The following is a 22030-nucleotide window of genomic DNA, read 5'->3' on the forward strand; positions in this document are numbered from 1 at the left end:
ATTATTTCAACCATCATAGTGTTATTGCTAATAATGCCGAGTTTCCTCTTTTTCTGTAAAAAAGGAGGTGGTGGCAGTGTGAAGGGTTAATTGCGTAATTAACCTGACCCAGTAACAATCGCTCAGGCTGCAAACAGGTTGTGGTCGATTAGCTGGAAAATCGGTGTGCAGGGTGCAGCTGGGCGTGGCATTGTTACACACGTGACATCGCGGTTTTAAATTGGCTAGTCCTTCGGTCACGAGTTTAGTGAGAAGGGCAGGGGTTGACGCCACGATTGTCAAACATCTGATAAGAAAAGGAATTCAGTAGTTGATTTTTACTAAAATAATTGCATTTCCATGTTGTGTGTACTGTGGGAGACCAAGTATAGGGGATGCAGGGTCCTGGGTTTAGTAACACTTTAAAGTGGGTGTAAACCTGCAATGAATGCAACATAAAAGCCACGTACAATAGTAACGTGTCCACGTGTTAAAATAAAATCACTGTCCTTTTACCTTCAAAATTCTTTTCCCCAGCCAGTCTCGGCTGTCAGACACTGGCTGATTAGTGGGTGTGTCTGCATGCCAGAGGACGGGATGTGGAGTAGTGACCTCACTGGACTCTCCTTCCATCTGTACACCCCACCACAGCAAGCACTGTAGCATGGCTTAGCAGTGTGCACGGACATTGAATAGTACATGCTCTCAATATATGCTATTGATATGACTATTGTCCACCAGACACGGTTATAATTTTTGTCCGCCCTCGTGCGGCCATGAACCCTTGAAATTTTGCTGTAGGTTGTACATGATGCTTCTTTTGAAAATTATTAAAAATTGTTAATGTTAAAAAAAAGAAAAAAATTGCTGCGCGAGTACTATGTGACATGAACAATTGCAGCACCCACCATTTTATTCACTAGGGTGTCTGCTTTAAAAAAAATATATATATAGACTGTTTGGGGGTTCAAAGTAATTTACTAGCAGAAAATACTTATTTTCTTCATGTTAACAAAAAGTGTCAGAAAAGGCTTGATCTTCAGGTGGATAGAAGAGTGAATGATGTGTGGCATAATCTAATTGCTGGGCCCCCACCCCCCAAACTACCCCCTTTTTTTTCCCTATACAAAATTGTCACTTAAATGATGTATTGCTCACACATTCCATGGGTAAACGTGGAATTACTCCCCAAAATACATTCTGCTACTTCTCCCGAGTATGGAGGTACCACATGTACTTGGCTGTCTAGCCAAGTACAGGACCCCAAAATCCAATAAGCACCTTGAGGCTTTTAAAGCGCTTGATTTCCTCATTACACTTCCTGACTACCTATCACAGTTTAGAAGGCCCCGAAATGCCAGGATAGCACCAAACCCCCCCCAAATGACCCCTTATTGGAAAAAAGACACCCCAAGGAATTTGATAAGAAGCATGGTGAGTAATTTGCAGATCTCGTTTGTTGCCACAAGTTTTTGGAAAAAGAAAAAACAAACAAACAAAACCATTTTGTTTTCTTTTAGAATTCAAAACCTGAGAAAAAAAATGAGATCTGCAAAATTATAATTCCTTGGGGTGTCTTGCCAAAAAAAGGGTAATTTGGGAAGTTGGTGCTATCCTGGCATTTCAGGGCCTCCGAAACTGTGATAGATAGTGAGGACGTGAAATGAGGAAGTTACGCACCTTCAGGCTTTCAAAGTGGTCATTGGATTTCAGGCTCCTGTATGTGGCTAGGCTCCCAAAAAGTCTTACACATGTGGTAACCCCATACACGATAGAAGTAGCAGAATGTATTTTGGGGAGTAGTTCCATATATACCCATGGCTTGTGTGAGAAATATATAAATTTAAATGACAACTTTGTGTAAAAGAAAAAAAAGGAAAAAAAACATTTTTTTGTCATTTTCCAAAAACTTGTGGGAAAAGAAAATAAATCTTTCATGGACTCAATATGCCTCTCAGCAGATAGTTTAGGTTGTCTACTTTCCAAAAAGGGGTCATTTTGGGGTGTTTTTACTGTCATGGTATTTTAGCACCTCAATAAATGTGATGGGCAGTCAGAAAGTAAAAGCTGTGTAAATTCCATTATCTATACCATAGTTTGTAGATGCTATAACTTTCACACAAAGCAATCAATATACACTTATTGTGATTGTTTAAACCAAAAATATGTAGCAGAATACATATTGGCCTAAATTCATGACAAAATTTTAGTTTTTAGGATATTTTTTATGACAAAAATGAGAAAATTTTTAAAAAATGTTTTTCTCTTTCAAAAAACTTTGTTCATAGCACCAAAAATACAAAAGCACACAGGTGATCAAATAGCAAAGAAAGAAAGCTCAATTTGTGTAAAAAAAAAGTTAGTAAATTTAATTTATGCATGCATATTGCATGACTGCGCAATTGTCAAACTAGTGCAGTGCTGTATAAAACAAAAAAAAATGGCGTAAATGGCAGTATCTATACCATAGTTTGTAGACGCTATAACTTTCATACAAAGCACTCAATATACACTTAATGGGATTTTTTTTACCAAAAACATGTAGCAGAATACATTTTGGTCTAAATGTATCACTAACTTTGAGTTTAGTATATATTTTTTTATAGCCGAAAACAAAAAATATAGTTTTTCTTCAAAGTTTTCCGTTTTTTTTTGTTTATGGTGCGAAAAATAAAATGCGCACAGATTATCAAATACCACCGAAAGAAAGCTCTATTTGTGTGAAAAAAAGGAAGTAAATTTCGTTTAGGTACAGCATCGCATGACCACGCAATTATCAGGTGAAATCGTGCAGCACCGAATAGCAAAGAGGCCTGGTCATTAAGGGGGGTAAATCCTCTGGAAGGCAAGTGGTTAAAACCTGCAAGAAAGCAGAGAGGATTTAACATGTATGGATTCACTTTTCTTTGCAAGACTGGGGAAAGAGGACTTCTAATGCTTAACTGTACCAGGTAAACTGCTTAGTTTATTTTTGATTTGTCAGGTTTACATACCTGACAAATTAGAGGGGAGATTGCCTGCTAGCTGCCAGGGACCCAGAGACCCCAGCCTAGGGGAGAGATTGCGAGATTGCCTGCCAGCTGCCCGAGACCCCAGCCCAGTGGAGAGATTACCCGCTAGCTGCCAGAGACCCCAGCCCAGGGGAGAGATCTCCTGCCAGCTGCCTGAGGTCTCAGCCCAAAAGGGGAAGCCACCCGCGCGATCCGGACTCCAACAGGTACCTGTGTTCCACTTTCTACCCCTGAGAGACCAGGCACCCTGTCGGATCCGTGAGTATATGCTCTCTCCCTATTTTACCTGAACTGTTCCTGTGCTGACCCCCCCCCCCCCCGTTGGATTACAATTGCTAGAGACTCTTCCTTGGCTCTCGGTGTTGGACTATAAATGGGTCAGCCCCTCCTTGCTACCTTTTACTGGCAGATACCCCTCCCTGCGATTCCCTCTATTGAGTGACTGTCATCTGTGTGTCTCAAAGCTTTGTGCGTTTGCCATCTACTCTGTGTGTTCTGTCCTGCCTACCCTCCGTCACAGTAGTATATTGCAGCTCACCAATCAGATGTAGTGACCATATTAGTTTTCTTTGTTAGGCTATTGTCCCTCCATTTTCACCCTGTAATCTGGCCAGTAACATACCGTATTTTTCCCCTCAAAAAGGGGGGGGGGAAATGTCAGTGCGTCTTATGGAGCGAATATGGAGCGGCCGAACAGGTATTTCCACCGCCGCCATGTCAGAATACCGGGCCAGCCGCTCAGCTCTGCAGCAGGACCTTACCTGTTCCTCGGTCCATCGCTGCGCAGTCTTCCCGCGCCGGCTTCTTTAGTGTAGGCTCTCGGCTTGACAGCCGGGTGCCCAGTGCGCATGCGCGAGTAGCGCTGCACTTTGTGAATGGTAAGGCGTCTTCTGGGACACATGACAGGTCCCAGAAAACGGCGGACCAATCACAAAGCGCAGCGCTTCTCGTGCATGTGCACTGGGCACCCGGCTTTCAGCCGGGTGCCCACACTAAAGGGAGGTCAACTCCGTGGAAGTGGGAACCGGTCAAATTCAGGTACCCGCTCCCCCTCCCTCCCCAAACGTCAGCAGTCATCTCCTGAACTGTGCCCGCAGTCTCCGGTCATCTCCTGTACTGTGCCCGGAGTCTCCGGTCATCTCCTGTACTATGTCTGCAGTCTCCGGTCTTCTCCTGTACTATGTCTGCAGTCCATTGATTCAGAATATTTTTTATCTTGTTTTCTGCCTCTAAAACCTAGGTGCGTCTTATGGTCAGGTGCGTCTTATGAAGCGAAAAATACGGTAATTCCTGTATTATACAGACACCACTGTGGATGAATGAGCACAGTAGCCAGATTTGGACAGCAGCATTGTCAGTCTGGGGTAGGGAGAGATAGAAGTACTAGCAGATTTAAATTAAGCAAGATGAACTCCAGTTAATATCAGTTACAGAGAAAGTTTTTCTTCCTATTTGGATAAAGGTTTTATACAAATAAATGCTGATTAAAATCGGTCTCATCCCTGTGACTTCAAGAGTTTTTCTGTTGAAAAAGAGACTGGTTCACGGAATGAAAATAGAAGAAAAAAAAAGCCTAAAAAAGGAAACATACTGCCGTCAGATCCAGGAACTGGTAAGCTGCAACATAAATGTTTCCTTTTGCATTTAGTGCTGGCTTAACTTGTAAAAAAAAATAAATAAATGAACAAATAAATGTTCTCTTTCTTCTGTGTTTCTGTTGAAGTTTCTATTCACTTGAAATCTAAGGGAAAAAGGTGTGGCAGTTTTTTTTTTCCTTCTAAATTTCTTCATCAATTTTGCATGCCATACAGGGATTATCGGGGCTCGCAGGCACCCATCACAACAAGTAGCTCGGGCCAGGAACAAAATTCATGTATCAAAATAAATGCACCACAGATAGACCATCGGGGAAAAGGGCGAACGTGGCATTAACAGTTTAGCTCCCCTCGCTCATAGGCTTCGGACTTATTTCAATCCTGTACAACATGAACTTTTAGAAAAAAAAAAGAAAAATAAGAAACAGACAGAACGAAAAGAAAAAAGAGAGATTTAAAAAAAAAAAAAAAAGTGTGGGGGGGGGGGGGGGGGGTCAGGAAGAATAAAGAAGAACAGAAAGGGGAAAGATGAGCGTGCTGCCTGAAAGAGACTGGCCTAATAAAGTCACAAGGGACTCATGGTTGACACTTTGGAGCCCGGGATAGTGCGGTATTCAGCTGTGAAGGTAAATTTCGTCCAATAAAACCACATCTTATGGACTAATTCTTGCCTATGGTGAACTGCAGCCATAAGCTTGTCCATCAGTTGGACTTCATTGACTTTAGCGAACCAAGTCTTGATGGAGGGGGGTGTGGTTTGTTGCATGCCTTTTCCGTGTTTAACAGATGGGAGCAGGAGGGACCATCTATAACATGTCAGGGACATATGGGTCAAATGCAACAAGAAGGCGGCCCTTTCTTCCAGCATTTGGATATCAGTGAAACTCTGTATCCAATGTCTACCTTGTGTCCAGAAATCTTTAAGGCCCTCACAGGACCAAAAGATATGAAGCATAGAGCCCACCTCCCTTAAAACATCTTTAACAATGTACAACCTGGTTAGGATTTTATATCCAGTTTCTTTGATCTTGGATTCTTGGACTAGAAATGGAGGCCTTACGAGTCCTCAGTAAAATCCTATCCCTTTGCTGCTCCGTAAAAATAGTACCCAGGTCCCACTCCCATTTAAGGAGGTACTCCAGAGGCAACAAGTTTTGTGGATGGGTTAAGATGCTATATGCCTGTGAAAAACAGACAATGTGAAGCAATTTCCTTGACTGAACAAATATGCTCAAATTCCATGGGGGTCGGGAGAGAAATTACCCTTCCCAAGCAGCAATGCTCAATTTATATTGTCTGAAACATTATAGTTTCCAACCCTGGTAGTTTTTTGGGATTTTTAACATTTAGCCCTGTCAGGTGGAAGCATTCGAGCAACTACACTGCCACCCGATTGCTTCCACACAGCCCACTATGCTGCAAGCCTCTGGTGTTACAGAAGTATCTCCAAAAGCCTTGATGTTCATGTGTCCACGGTAAGACAGACTGTCTACAAATGGAGAAAGTTTAGCACTGTTGCTACTCTCCCTAGGCGTGGTCGTCTTGTAAAAATGACTGCAAGAGCACAGCGCAGAATGCTGCATGAGGGAAAGAAGAATCCCAGAGTGTCAGCTAAAGACCTACAGAAATCTCTGGCACAAGCTAACATTTTTGTTGACACATCTACAATAAGGAAAACATTAAACAAGAAGGAGTACATGGGAGGCCACCACGGAGAAAGTCATTGCAGTCCAAAAAGAATATTGCAGCACGTTTGAAGTTTGCAAAAGAGCACCTGGATGTTCCACAGCACTACTGGCAAAATACACTGTGGACAAATTAAACCAAGATTGAGTTGTTTGGGAAGAACACACAACACTATGTGTGGAGAAAATAAGGCACAGCACGCCAACATCAAAACCTCATCCCCACTGTAAAACATGGCGGAGGGAGCATCAAGGTTTGGGGCTGCTTTGCTGCCTCAGGGCCTGGACGGATTGTTGTCATTGATGGGAAAATGAATTCCAGAGTTTATCAAGACATTTTGCAGGAAAACGTACGACCATCTGTCCGCCAACTGAAGCTCCGCAGAGGATGGGTGATGCAACAGGACAATGACCCAAAGCATACAAGTAATTCAACAAAGCAATGGCTGCAACAGCACAGAATACGTCTTCTGGAGTGGCCCAGTCAGAGTCCTGACCTCAACCCGATAGAAATGCTTTGGAATGACCTTAAGAGAGCGATTCACACCAGACATCCCAAGAATATTGCTACACTGAAACAGTTTTGTGAAGAGGAGTGGTCCAAAATTACTCCAGATCATTGTGCAGGTCTGATCTGCAACTACAGGAAACGTTTGGTTGAAGTTATTGCTGCCAAAGGAGGCTCAACCAGTTATTAAGTCCAAAGGTTCAAATACTTTTTCCTCCCTGCACTGTGAATGTTTACATGTTATGTGCAATTAAACCATGGCAACATCTAATGTTTGTGTAGTATTATGTTCAGCAGACTGTGTTCTTCTATTGTTGTGACTTAGATGCCGTTCAGAGCACATTTTATGCCCAATTCATGCAAAACTCCACGTAATCCCAAGGGGGTTCACATACTTTTTCTTGCAACTGTATGTTCACCCTGTGATGTGGGGATAACCAGGATGTTGGGATTGTTTCTTATACGGTATAACAAAGGCTCCAGGGTCAGGATGAAAATTAACGGCAACAAGGGACAACCTTGCCTTGTGCCATTACACAGCTCAAAAGGACTCGGACAAGGAACTATATCATTTTAACTTTAGCCATCGGTTTAAAATAAATAGCGATTATTCACTTTAAGGTATCGCCCAGCCCCCAGGTGAAAGGACTGCGGTCATAAAAGTCCAATCAACGCAGTCAAACGACTTTTCAGCACTAGTCGAGAGCAACATATTTGGAACAGCCTTCTGATGCACCCAGTAGACCACGTTGATGGCCCGTGTGGTATTATCTTTGGCCTCCTTTTGCGGGACAAAACCCACTTGGTCCTCCCATTCTTGTACGAGGGGCAATAAACGCGCAGCTAAAATATTTATAAGCAGCTTTAAATCCACATTTCATAATGAGATGGGATGGTAGGTGCTACACTGTGTAGGGTCCTTTCCCTCCTTGGGGAGTATGGTAATGTTCGCCCGAAGGGTGTCAACTGGTATGTAGTCCCCTTCGAAGACCGAATTAAAGTCAGCTGTGAATGGTTTGGCGAGTAAGTGTGAAAATTCCTTATAGTAGGGGAGAGAGAACCCATCCGGGCCAGGGGCCTTGTGGGGTTTGGTGGTCACTAGGGCCATTTTCTATTCCTCAACTGCAATTGGTTCACCTAAAGATACACTTTCATCCTCAAAGAGGCAAGGAAGCCCTGCCTTCCGCAAAAATTGGGTTATCCGGGCGCTGCGCTCCGTCAAGGCATCCAGATGTTTTGGAGGGGAGGAATTGTAAAAGGTCTTTGTAGTAATCCTGAAAAACGCTTCACTATTTCAGCTGTAGTATGCACCAGACAACCTCTCTCCGAAGAGAGGAACATAAAAACGAGCTCGTAATTCATTCAATGCTTTTGCCAGGAGCCTGCCAGGCTTGTCACCCCATTCAAAAATATCTGTTTCGGACCTTGGCCAAGTGTACTTTAGTTTTATGAAACAGCAAGAGGCGGCTAGGGATTTCTTATGTAAAGTCTCCAACCGTCTAATGTCATCTAGCAGAGAATGTATATTATGTTCTTTTTTTAATACGGGTTTCCTGAGAGATACGTACACCTCGCATAACACATCTGTGCACCTCCCAGACCACCATAAGCAGCGAGGAGGTAGCATGAGTTTGAAAGAAAACCCTTAATTACAGATTTTGTTGTGGTGTCCTGTATTAGGGATTAGTTTAATTTCCATTGCCATATTTTAGGCGAGTTTGTCCCCAGCATACAGACCGGAGAGTGATCGGAAAAAGTGCGTGTCACAATGAAGGTTGCTCATACCCTAGGTAGGTCCAAGTCAATTCTGGCGTATGATCAGTGTGTCGCAAAAAAGTATGAGTAATCTCATTCCTTGGAGTGGAATACGTGCCATGCGTCATCCAATTGCGCAGTATGTAGGGCATGTTTGAATCGGCATAGAAACACATAAGAGATGAGGTGTATTATGTGAAATATCCAATAAGGGATCTTGTGCCACATTAAAGTCTCCACCTACCAGAAGAGTCCCCTCCACAAATGTGGATAGCTCAGACAGACATCCATTAAGGAATTAAATTTGGTCCGAGTTAGGGGCATATACGTTCACCAGCGCCACCTGTTCACCTTCCAGTGTACCCTTCAGAAATAGTAATAGACCTGCCCCATCTGCCATCTACACTTAGTATTGCCAGTTAGCCTTGCAGGAGATCCGTATACTCACTTCTTTATAATTTTAGTCTGGGGAGGTGCTATGGTATGCATGATATCGAAAATAACACAAGTTAGGGTGATCCATACCCCTGACAAATGTGTCCCATGTATGAAGGCTACTTGTGCTCGCATCCTACATAAGTCCACCCATAACTCTAGGGGGGGGGGGGGGGGTGAATCTGCGACCCATAGGTCCTGGAGACAGAATATTGAGAAGAAAGTACAGTCATTCAAATAGAGGCAGCACACCCAGAGAAAAAGGAAGAAGAAGAAAAAAAAAAAAAAAGAAGTGGGGGGGAGGAGAAGCAAAAGGACGAAGAGCAAAGAATTAGAACAGAGAAGAAAGGGAAGGCAAAAAACAGAGAAGGAGAGAGGTCACAAAAATATCCTCTCATGAATTTCTATTTAACTCTAATAATTGAAAAACTCTGCCCGCGAATAGCCGGCTGGAGTGGCCTATGTGCGGAATAACGTGTACAGTAGCAATGGAACCCTCGGAGGCAGGCAGAGAACACTAACCATGTTACTACAAGAAGAGAAAGTATAAAAGACCATGCAATATTACATTAAGTTAGCTCGTCCTATCTTAATGTCATACAGGACTATGTAACTCAAACTTCTACCTGTTCAAAATAGAGAGTCCTGACCATGCCAACCAAAATATATGCTGTTTAAGCATTTAGAATTCGCATACAGCACCCTCCCAGAACATCGAGACACAACCATGTCAGCTTGGTTGCCCCACTTAAACAGCAGCAGCAGGTATGGTAAGAAGGGATTGACAGGCTAACGGCTAAAGTCACGGTATAACAAATACTTGGCAGTCACTAAGCCAATAACAGGCAACTCAACTTGGGAGAAGGCCCAAACAACCACAACCACGCCTCAAGAGCACTCCCTTCAGCCTCCCACCACTGCTCTAAATCAAGTGTCCTGTAGTTGCAAAGTCCCTCCTGCTCCTATAGGACATAAAATTGTAGAGGTCAGAAGGGTGGGGTTCATAAAACGTAAGGCCCAAAGCAGTTCTCTGGATCCCTGGAGCTGGCTACTCTGTGAACCCTATCAAGCTCTACAGGGACGGATAAATCCCCTTCCAGCAGCGCATATAGAATCGCTTGAACCATGTGCCTGAGGTCCGTCCCCCTGGTCAACCAGGGATTCCGTGTATGCGGAAATGATTCTGACAGCTGCAATTCTCACAGTCATCAACTTTGAGGTGAAGCAGGAACAGCGATTTGAGCGTGGGTGGCTTGTGCCTGTTCCAGAGCAGATTCCTTGTCTCAACTGTGACCTGGGTACTTCCCAGTGTATGAGCTCTAGTGTCCACCTGCAGGACTTGTTGTTTCACCTCAGATAGTTCAGGTTTGAGAGTGCCCTCAATAAGCAGCGCCAAGGAATCCAGGTCAGAAAAGAAGGTAGCCAGCATCTCCTTGAGCTCATTACTCAATAGGGTCCTTGAAGTACATAAGAGCAGAAGATAAAAGGGAGTGTCAAGGAGCTCCGAGTCCTCCAACTCCAGGCATGATGCAGGCATCTCATCTGTCCCATGTCGGCGGTAGTTGTAGGCCCGCTGGTTCTAGCTGCCTGTCTGAGGGTTGGCTCCATCTTAGATTTGGCCATGATGCAAGACCTGTAAGCTGAAAATATCTAGTGAGGTCCACAGCGGGTGTACAGGGAGATCACCTAGAGTGTCTCCCAGTATTCAGCATGAAGTTCTTCGGCTGGTATAGTCAGCAGTCAACTGCAAGGCATTGTTATTCCCAGAAGCTCCTCTGCCACAGGTCCTCACGGTGCCATTGCTAGGACACGTCTCCCAAGAGAAAACGTTTTTCCCAAGACAGTGGGCAGGTGGAAATCTTTTAGTTAACTTTTATTTAACTTTTCCATTTTAAAATTCCATGTCTTCAAGTACAGTACAGGAAATACGTTGAATATTCATAGACCCTGGGATATAAGCATCCATCTTCAAGCGACTGGACACTGGCAGTGCTTTTGGACATACAGCCCTAGGCGTACCCCTACAACCCTGCCCAACTTTGCAGGGCCTCTTTTTTTTTTTTTGCAAGCAAAGCAGAGTTACACAGGAACAGAGGGGAGGGCAGCCGGAGTCCTTTACTGTACTCCAACATATTGAATTTACAGCAAATCTGAATTCCTTTTATACTAGTTAAACAGTACAGGACACAGGTTGGATAATTATGGACCCTGAAAAGTCCCCAAGCAATAAATCAGAAGGATGGGCAACAACAAAGTAAACAGAACCACCCCAACAAAAAAGGAAAAGGGTCACAGTGCCACTGAAAGAACCTTGCGGTCGCAAGCTACTTCCACAGAGGCCTGGACATTCACTTGATAGAAATTGGAGAATGTGTGAACTGAAGACAAAGTAGTGACCCTTACACTGATGAGCAACAGAAAGTTGATGTCAGAATACCCAAATCCATTTTTCAAATGGAGGCTGCGACTTCCACATACGATAAAAGCTCTGAATACGTCCAGAAAATGGAGGGCAAATTCCTTGGGATGCATAGGAGCAAAGGAACAAGGAAGGAAGGACACTGCTTATTAAGGTGGAAGGCTGTTAACACCTTAGGGAGAAAAAGGTGGAGTTTGGGAGCAAGACTGCTTTACCATTGTGAAGAACTAGGAAAACTTACAAGAGGGCAGCCAATTCTGAAACACATCCAACAATCATGATAGCCACCAAGAGGATCACTTTGCAAGAGATAAGCCAAGAGGAGTTCCCTAATGGATTCAAAGTTGTTTCACCAAGGCAAAGAGAACCAGACCGAGACTCCAAGAAAGAACAAGGTGCTGTATTTGGGAGCTGGGTTAGACCTTAAATAAAGCACTAAATTGTTGGTTGGCAAATGGTATAGATCAGGGGTACTGAATAAAAATTAACAGAGGTCCAATCAGTATAATGTCCTTCCGGGAGAGGACAGAATAGCATATTTGTGCAATGAATCAGACCCTTAACCTCACATACTCCCCCGCCCCCTACATACCACAATCCCATTCCTACATCTGTGTCCTCAGTTTCCAACTTCAAGCGTCTGATACCCCCTTTACATTGCCCCCTTTCACATTTCTCCCCCCTCCCACAGCACCACCCCCCTTCACAACTCTACAAACACAGGATCCCTTTCCTTCACAATACCCCCTCCCCCACAGTATTGCGCTCTGTGTATTCACATCAACCCCCACCCCAGCTGTAGTCTCAGGCTGTACCATGACAGGGTTGGGAGAGGTGAAGGGGGTCTGGGTGCTTTGTAAATGCACAGTATACATGATTGTATATACTTTTCTCACTTCTATTGGTTAAACTGGATGGACTTCTTTTTTTAAAAACAGACTAAAGCCTAGTACACACGGTTTTATTTTTGTTCAACCCAGTGAACTGAAGGGAAACCCCCCCCCCCCCCCCCACACAAAACAAGAGGAGCTTGCTGTAGTAACTATGCAACGTTAGTACAGTGATCTCCTTAAAGCGGAGTTCCACTCAAAATCGGAGGCTCCGCTTATTTGCCTCCTCCCCTGCCATATTTGGCACCTTTTGGGGGGGAGCAGATACCTGTTTGACAGGTACCCACTCCCACATCCGGCTCAGTTTGCCACGTCAAAGTGAGACGGAAGTTCGCCCCCTTCCTCCCTACCACAGTCTCCTGGGTCCCAGAAGACTGCGAGACCAATGAGAATGCGTATGTGCAGTGGGGACACCTGGCTGTGAAGCCACAAGCTGTTGCCGGCAGAAGAAAAGGCAGAGAAGGGCCGGTGCAGGTGAAAACTTCGCTGGACCCTGGGACAGCTGAATGTGCATTTATTAAAAATCAGCAGCTACAGTTTTCGGAGCTGCTGACTTTTAATAAATACAAAACTGACTAGAACTCCACTTTCAGATATTGCGTTCTGCCAAAGTGGCTATTTCCAAAAGATCTGGGTATAGACACGCTCCTTCGACCCAAGGCAGCCTGTAAAGGAAGAGTATACTTATCTGATTACCAATGTGTTGAAAAGCCACAGTTTCGCTTCTCCCTTAGTTGCTACACATATTCATCCCCCCAGACAAGTCATCTCTTATGTTGCTGTGGTTCTTTCTCCTGCAGCAAATTACAAGCCAGCAGAAGGAACCACTGCATGCTGTGGAGGTGCAGGTATTCTACACAACCAGAGGTGCCTTTAAAGCAGATCTACACTGCATCTGAGCATCACAAACCAAAAACTCATTTTTAATATTCAAAGCAAAATTGCCCATCCATCCAAGTCTCCATGCTTTATTTTACTGAGAAATCACTCTGAAAGACACCCCCCTAACAAATCTAGCAGTGGTCATCTTGAGTAAGGGCAGATGATTCATGTAACCTTTACTTTCTGGAATCCATCTGTCCCTAGTTTAGGCATGCAGGAAGGAGGGTGTGCTTAGCTGTAAAAACCTCTCCTCCCCTCTTCAAGACTACTGGGACGCATGAAATAACTCGCCTAGGCATGGAAACCAGGAAGTAACTGAAGAAATTAAAAGAATAAAAAAAAAAACTGAAAACAAGTAAATATGATATACTCTCATTTATTTACTAATGCTTGTAGCATAAGGATTTAAACCAGGCAAGGTTAATTGAGAGAGTGAAGTTCCGCTTTAAACACACAGGCTGCCGAACCATAGGTGTATTCACTCATCTTTTACAGCTTGGCTTGTGTGCAGAAGTGACCCTGTGGGTACAGAGTCACTTTATATTGACAGTCAAATACTGTCACACATTCCCTGCCAGTTTTTTTTAATTATTTACAAATGTTAAAGCAGACCTTCAGTCAATTTGTTTTCTTTTACCATGCAGTGCGGCAGGTGCCGAAGAGACCGGTCTTATGTATGGGGCATCTGTGGGTCAATTACCATATTTTTCACTCCATAAGACGCACTTTTTTCCCCCCAAAAAAGGGGGGGAAAGGTCAGTGCGTCTTATGGAGCGAATATGGAGCGGCCGGTCCGGTATTTCCGCCGTGTCAGAATACCGGCCGGCCGCTCAGCTCTGCAGTGGGACCTTACCTGTTCCTCTGTCCAGCAGCGAGCTGTCTTCCCGGCTTCTGTAGTGTGCGTGACAGCCGGGTGCCAAGTGCGCATGCGCACAAACCGGTGATCTTTGTGCATGGTAAGGCGGTACCTGGGACACATGACAGATCCCAGAAGCCGCCGGACCAATCACAAAGCGCAGCGCTTCTTGCGCATGCGCACTGGGCATCCGGCTGTCCGCCGAGCGCCCACACTACAGAAGCCGGGAAGACAGCGCGCGGCTGGATAGAGGAACAGGTAAGATCAAAGAACAACTCAGCAGAAGAGCGGGTACCTGTCAAATTCAGGTACCCGCTCCCCCCTTCCCAAAGGTCAGCAGTCATCCCCTGTACTGTGTCCGCAGTCTCCGGTCATCCCCTGTACTGTGTCCGCAGTCTCCGGTCATCCCCTGTACTGTGTCCGCAGTCTCCGGTCATCCCCTGTACTGTGTCCGCAGTCTCCGGTCATCCCCTGTACTGTGTCCGCAGTCTCCGGTCATCCCCTGTACTGTGTCCGCAGTCTCCGGTCATCCCCTGTACTGTGTCCGCAGTCTCCGGTCATCTCCTGTACTGTGTCCGCAGTCTCCGGTCATCTCCTGTACTGTGTCCGCAGTCTCCGGTCATCTCCTGTACTGTGTCCGCAGTCTCCGGTCATCTCCTGTACTGTGTCCGCAGTCTCCGGTCATCTCCTGTACTGTGTCCGCAGTCTCCGGTCATCTCCTGTACTGTGTCCGCAGAATTTTTTTTTTCCTGTTTTCTGCCTCTAAAACCTAGGTGCGTCTTATGGAGCGAAAAATACGGTAAATATCTCTGCTGTTCTCTTCCCTAGAGCAAAAAGAGCAGTTAATCAATGCAGCTTAAATACTGCATGGGTTATAAAAAAAAATTTGGCCCGGAATTCTGCTTTAACATTTGTAGGTTGAAAATTATTTAACCAAAAAAAAAAATAATAATTTCTCTCTCTATATATATCTAGTGTAGGAACTACTTGACAAATTCGGAGTTGTACCGAACACAATGGTTCCACTGCTGATCATTGGATACGATTTGAACAGTCAAATCACATGACAAATCCCATTAATGTGCTTACACAACTTTGCTTATGCTAACCTAGGTACATGCAGAGGGCCAGTGAGAAGCGATGTGGAATCATCTCTACTGCATTAAAAATCCTGCCTGTCCATCCAATGTCATTGTGGAGCCCAACATTCCACTTTAAGTTCAGTTAACATCAGTCTACGTAAGTTTTTTTAGTTGTTGCAGAAACCAATCATAAGTGACAAAAGCACATAAAAAGTTTCTTGCCTATGTATTGACATAAAGGGAACAGGCATAAATGGATAGCATCCATTTATATCTGCTCAGCACCATCTAAACAGAAAAGCATGTAGCCTTGTTACATTTAAAGAAAAAAATGGGATCTAAACACGGATGTAGGCAGAGAAACATCCGTTTACATCTGCCTGACCACAATATACGTTGTGGTTCAATCTGAATCCTTTTGAAGAACTGATGGACAGATATACAGTCAGGTCCATAAATATTGGGACATTGACACAATTCTAACATTTTTGGCTCTATACATCACCACAATGGATTTAAAATGAAATGAACAAGATGTGCTTTAACTGCAGACTGTCAGCTTTAATTTGAGGGTATTTACATCCAAATCAGGTGAACGGTGTAGGAATTACAACAGTTTGCATATGTGCCTCCCACTTGTTAAGGGACCAAAAGTAATGGGACAGAATAATAATCATAAATCAAACTTTCACTTTTTAATACTTGGTTGCAAATCCTTTGCAGTCAATCACAGCCTGAAGTCTGGAACGCATAGACATCACCAGACGCTGGGTTTCATCCCTGGTGATGCTCTGCCAGCCCTCTACTGCAACTGTCTTCAGTTCCTGCTTGTTCTTGGGGCATTTTCCCCTCAGTTTTGTCTTCAGCAAGTGAAATGCATGCTCAATCGGATTCAGGGCAGGTGATTGACTTGGCCATTGCATAACATTCCACTTCTTTCCCTTAAACTCTTTGGTTGCTTTTGCAGTATGCTTTGGGCCATTGTCCAACTGCACTGTGAAGCGGCATCCAATGAGTTCTGAAGCATTTGGCTGAATATGAGCAGATATTGCCTGAAACACTTCAGAATTCATCCTGCTGCTTTTGTCAGCAGTCACATCAATAAATACAAGAGAACCAGTTCCATTGGCAGCCATACATGCCCAAGCCATGACACTACCAACACCATGCTTCACTGATAAGGTGGTATGCTTAGGATCATGAGCAGTTCCTTTCCTTCTCCATACTCTTCTCTTCCCATCACTCTGGTACAAGTTGATCTTGGTCTTATCTGTCCATAGGATGTTGTTCCAGAACTGTGAAGGCTTTTTTAGATGTCGTTTGGCAAACTCTAATCTTGCCTTTCTGTTTTTGAGGCTCACCAATGGTTTCCATCTTGTGGTGAACCCTCTGTATTCACTCTGGTGAAGTCTTCTCTTGATTGTTGACTTTGACACACATACACCTACCTCCTGGAGAGTGTTCTTGATCTGGCCAACTGTTGTGAAGGGTGTTTTCTTCACCAGGGAAAGAATTCTTCGGTCATCCACCACAGTTGTTTTCCGTGGTCTTCCGAGTCTTTTGGTGTTGCTGAGCTCAACGGTGCGTTCCTTCTTTTTAAGAATGTGCCAAACAGTTGTTTTGGCCACGCCTAATGTTTTTGCTATCTCTCTGTTGGGTTTGTTTTGTTTTTTCAGCCTAATGATGGCTTGCTTCACTGATAGTGACAGCTCATTGGATCTCATCTTGAGAGTTGACAGATTCCAAATGCAAATAGCACACTTTAAATTAAATCTGGACCTTTTATCTGCTCAATGTAATTGGGATAATGAAGGAATAACACACACCTGGCCATGGAACAGCTGAGAAGCCAATTGTCCCATTACTTTTGGTCCCTTAACAAGTGGGAGGCACATATGCAAACTGTTATAATTCCTACACCGTTCACCTGATTTGGATGTAAATACCCTCAAATTAAAGCTGACAGTCTGCAGTTAAAGCACATCTTGTTCGTTTCATTTCAAATCCATTGTGGTGTATAGAGCCAAAAATGTTAGAATTGTGTCGATGTCCCAATATTTATGGACCTGACTGTAGACCGAATACCCATGTGAAAGGGCTCCAAGACAACCAGTCATTTGGTTGACAACCAGTCAGTTTTTGTCTTCTATGGAGACATTTCCATCCCCTTCTCACTCTGGTTGACCAAACAAATTGGGACAGAGGGAGAAAAAAAAAACCTGAATAAGAGTTTACCCTGTCACAGCTTACAGAAGTTTGGGGCAGACTTCTGCTTTAACAATCATTAAAAGCTTATAAGAGAAGTACACTCTATGGTTAAAGTGTATCCAAACCCAAAACTAAAAAAAGTCTAATATATTACAGTTTACTAGTTCTTGGTGTGGTGGCTGCATTCATTTTCTATTATTTTAGCTTTACTTTCACCCGATGATCCTGCAAAACACACACTTCATGTCCTTTAGTAGCTACATCACTTCTCCATTTTATCTACAGTCTATAAGCTGCAATATATTACAAGTTCTATCATTGGGTGTAGCTAAAGCGGATTTCCTGCTTTACTATCCCTCTAAATATTTAATTTGGGGTAAGCTGGCAAATAATTCCCTTTACCAGCTGCGCCGCTGTATAGACTGTACGCATCCGCAGCTATATGAACTACCGAATTTTTCGCTCCATAAGACGCACTTTTTCCCCCCAAAAAAAGGGGGGAAATGTCAGTGATTCTTATGGAGCAAATATAAAGCGGCCGGTCCGGTATTTCCGCCACCACCATGTCAGAATACCGGGCCGGCCTCTCAGCTGTTCTCTGCGGCAGGAACTCACTTGTTCCTCGGTCCAGCGCTGTAGTCTTCCAGCGCCGGATTCTTCCCGTCCCGGCATCTGTGACAGCCGGGTGCCCACTGCGCATGCGCGAGAAGCGCTGCGCTTTGTGAATGGTCCGGTGTCTTCTAGGACATATGACAGGTCCCAAAAGACGCCGGGCCATTCACAAAGCGCAGCGCTTCTCCCGCATGCGCAGTGGGCACCCGGCTGTCAAAGTCGGGTGCCCACAGTATAGGAAGAACTCCGAAGTGGGAGCGGGTACCTGTCAAATTCAGGTACCTGCTCCCCCTCCCTCAAGGTCCGCCTGCACTGTGTCCGCAGTCTCTGGTCCATCGCCTGCACTGCGTCCCTAGTGTCGGGTCACTTCCTGTACTGCGTCCGTAGTGTCGGGTCACTTCCTGTACTGCGTCCGTAGTGTCGGGTCACTTCCTGTACTGCGTCCGTAGTGTCGGGTCACTTCCTGTACTATGTCTGCAGTCCATTGGTTCAGAATATTTTTTTTCTTGTTTTTCTCCTCTAAAACCTAGGCGTGTCTTATGGTCAGGTGCGTCTTATGGAGCGAAAAATGCGGTATACAGTGTTCCGGCTACGGGGCGCAAACATTTCTTTCCACACCCAAAACAAATTGGGTCAGGCTGAGCAGTGCTCAGCCATACATAGGCAGCTTTGTATTCTCTAAATACAAAGCTTCCTCTGATTGGCTGAGGCGGGCAGATGACATCATGATCTCCACCTCAGCGAATCAGGGAAACCTTTGTATTCACTTTGACAGTACAATGCTGCCTCTGAATAAATAGGTGCTGCTCAGCCTGAGCCTGACCCAATTTTGTTCTGGGTGTGGAATGCGATGCCTGCGTCCCACAGCCAGAACTTGAGGCTGTAATACTGCTGATGCTACATAGAGGTTATAGAGCAAGCCCAGCAGATGCACCTGCTGGTGCAGATCTACAAAACACTACTAATATCAAAAAAGTAAATCTTTGTCTCTGTAGTTTGATGGCAACTAACATGTAAACGTCATCAGTATGATAAAGAATAACAGCAGCCAAAAGGTCTGGTTAGTGGACATCCTCTTATAACTCAGGCTAATATTATTAGGACCATTTCTTGCTTATATTCTAGTTATTAAAAATCACAAGCGACCAAAAACACCCAAAAAAACATACTCCGTACACGGAACATTTACAGCATTCTATGCCAGAGATTTTATTTAAACTGAATCATCCAGGTTTAACCATCTTTCATCGAAAGATGAGCTCCAGTTATGGATATTTTATACATATTACACATACAAAGGCTGTAATCATATTCAGCAATCTAATTATGAATATTCCATACCTTGCCAATATCGCTTGAAATCAATGCGGTGGTCACAGCTACTCCAGGGATTTCAACTTGCTTCTGCGTCACCGTGTTGAGTGACTGGTCTGCAACATTCTTAAAGTGGTCATCAAGGCTCAAGTTTTTTTTAACCTTCATGCATTCTATGCATGAATTTAAAAAACCTTCAGTGCGCAGCAGCCCCCCCCCAGCCCTCTAATACTTATCTGAGCCCCACTGCGATCCAGAGATGTGCACAAGAGCCTTGGCTCTCCAGGGACTCTCACTCCTCAATGGCTGAGACAGCAATCACAGACAGTGAGCCAATGAGGAGAGAGGGGGATGGGACAGAATCGCAGCTGTGTGCAAATGGGCATGCAAAGCAGCAGCTCAGGGGCGAGCCTGCTTATGTACCCCCATAGCACATTGCTTTTTTTATTTTTATGGGGGGGCAGTCATCCTGGAACACTGGGACAATGCCATAGATTGAATGTGTTACTAAACCCACAACAGTAAAATCAGTTTGTATTTGCAGTGAAGCATGCTTGAAATACTCAGTGTGGAACCTAAGGGGATAATCCTCCACATTGTGTAAAAAGGCTGTTTGATCGTGTCTTCTCTGATTCTCCCCTTACACTGTCCCCAATCCATCTGCTGATAGTACAGAGCTCTGAAAGTCTATCTGCACATGCTCAGTTTAGTGTGTATTGCTAGAGTTTTTGTTTTCCCTTTGGGAGGGAGGGTGCATGTAATCAGCACAAGGCCAATCAGCACTGTCTAGATAGAGGGTCAGAGTTAATGCAGCCTCATAAGACAGTCAGAGCAGAATGAAAACTCACTACAATAATTGCATTTCCGTTTACTGTAGGAGACCAGATATAGTGAAAGCAGGGTCCTGGGTTTAGTGTTCCTAAACCCAGGACCCTGTGTTTACTATATCTGGTCTCCCACAGTACACACAACATGTAAATTCAATTATCTTAGTAAATATAAACTGCTAAATGCCTTTTCTCATCAAGTTACAGCAGTCTTGTGACTTCAGCAAAGCACTGGTTAAAGCCTGTAGGGGGGAGCTTTCTGGCTGCTCTAGGACAATGTGAAACCCCTGACCCTCTGTCTGTTCAGTGCTGATTGGCCCTGTGCTGATTGCACTCTCCCAGGGGGGGGGGGGGGTCACCTCTAGCAATAGACACCAAACTGAAAATGTGCCTATGGATTCAGTCTGTATCAGGTGGACATTTCAACAAGAGGGGCAGAGAAGAAAGTATCAAACAGCCTTTTTACACAATGCAGAGGATTAACCCCTTAGGTTACTCAGTGGGTATAACAAGCATGCTTTACTGCATATACAGACTTATTTTACTGTTCTGGGTTTAGTAACACTGTAAGCTGAGCTGCGCACGCACAAGCTCAATGCACATTGCGGGAGAAGACAGTGAGCAGGTAGGTGCATTTTATTGCAGAAGAGATTGTACGTGTCTTCTGCAATATAAAGCCTGGTTGCTCACTGTTCGCAACAACGGAACTTCAGTTCTGCGTCAACATAGGAGGTTGTTCGCTCAGCACGAGTGCCCATTGAGAGAATGCTTTGCATTTTCTGAATGAAAGCAAAGCATTGTCTGATTGGACAATGTTGCAAGGTGGTGATGTCATGCTCTCCACAATATTATTTATACAGGATTTATATAGTGCCAACAGTTTTACATAGCGCTTTACAACATAAGGGCAGACAGTACAATTACAATACAAATGAATACAGGAGGATTCTGAGGGCCCTACTTGTTAGATCTTACAATCTAAGGCTCCATGTACACGGGACGTTTGGAAAACACTTCTGAACAATGAAAATTGACTGGTGGAAAATGTAGGTTAAAAAGAGTCTGTTTAGCCGCGTTTGCATACCGCCTTTGCGTTTAGAAGCGTTTCTTAAAGATAACATCAGGAGACCTTCCAAAATGCCCAAAATGCACTGAAAACCCCCCAAAAAATTTAACTAATTCAGACATTTTGAGAGAAAGAGCAGAAGCAGAATGTGTTGAGATTACCAGTCTTTTCTGGTTGTATTCACTATGGATCCCATCATGAGCATAATGCAGCACGTTCTACCTTTTTCCCTTCACGCAAAACCTGGAACTGACTGCGCTGGTGTGCTAGGTCCATTTGAAAACACTTTGCGTGTATTTCTGATGAAAAATAAAGGGATCTGGACAGCATTTGGATATGGAACAGTTAAAACGCTTCTAAACATGGTTAGCCGCTTTTACAAGCGTTTGACACGCTGATAAAATCTACTCCTGAATGCAAGTTTGGTGTGTTAAAAGAAGAAAAAAAAAAAAAAAAAAAAAAAAAAAACACGACTGTAAACCCAACTGCCTGTAACCGACTGTGTGCACATGGACACAAAGGAAAACATTAGAGAGAGTTCAGGGGCGCTTGGAAAAAAAAAAAAAAAAAAACAGAAAAAAAGCTCCTGAACGTCAGTTTATCAACTGCAGTGTACATGAACCCTAAGAGAACATTTCAACGGCACCCATGCTAAGCAGCGATCACTGGAGTAGCAGTGTCATCTTTTGCGATTAGCAGCTGCCAAGGGCATCGCCAGGTATGGTACTTCCAAAGTTACACCGGTCCAGGCTGGACCAATAGGACTATAAAAAATCCAGAGCTAGAACTCATCTCTAAATGTGGATGGCTCCATGGGAGCAAGAGGCAGGAGGAAGATGCATGCCATGCTCGGTTTTACGCTGAAACCTTCAATCTTGTAACTTTAATCACACAAGTAAAAAATAA

At 44.2% G+C, this 22030-nt stretch overlaps 1 protein-coding gene across 2 annotated transcripts in view; it reads right to left on the reverse strand.

The window, feature by feature from the left end:
* CTCF (CCCTC-binding factor) overlaps window positions 1-22030 on the reverse strand; it is a 166672-nt gene that overhangs the window by 143850 nt on the left and 792 nt on the right. The window lies entirely within an intron of this gene.

This window comes from Staurois parvus, unplaced genomic scaffold, assembly GCF_062004578.1.
Source record: "Staurois parvus isolate SC_StPar_1 unplaced genomic scaffold, SC_StPar_1.0 ptg000505l, whole genome shotgun sequence".
Taxonomy (NCBI): Eukaryota; Metazoa; Chordata; class Amphibia; order Anura; family Ranidae; genus Staurois; species Staurois parvus.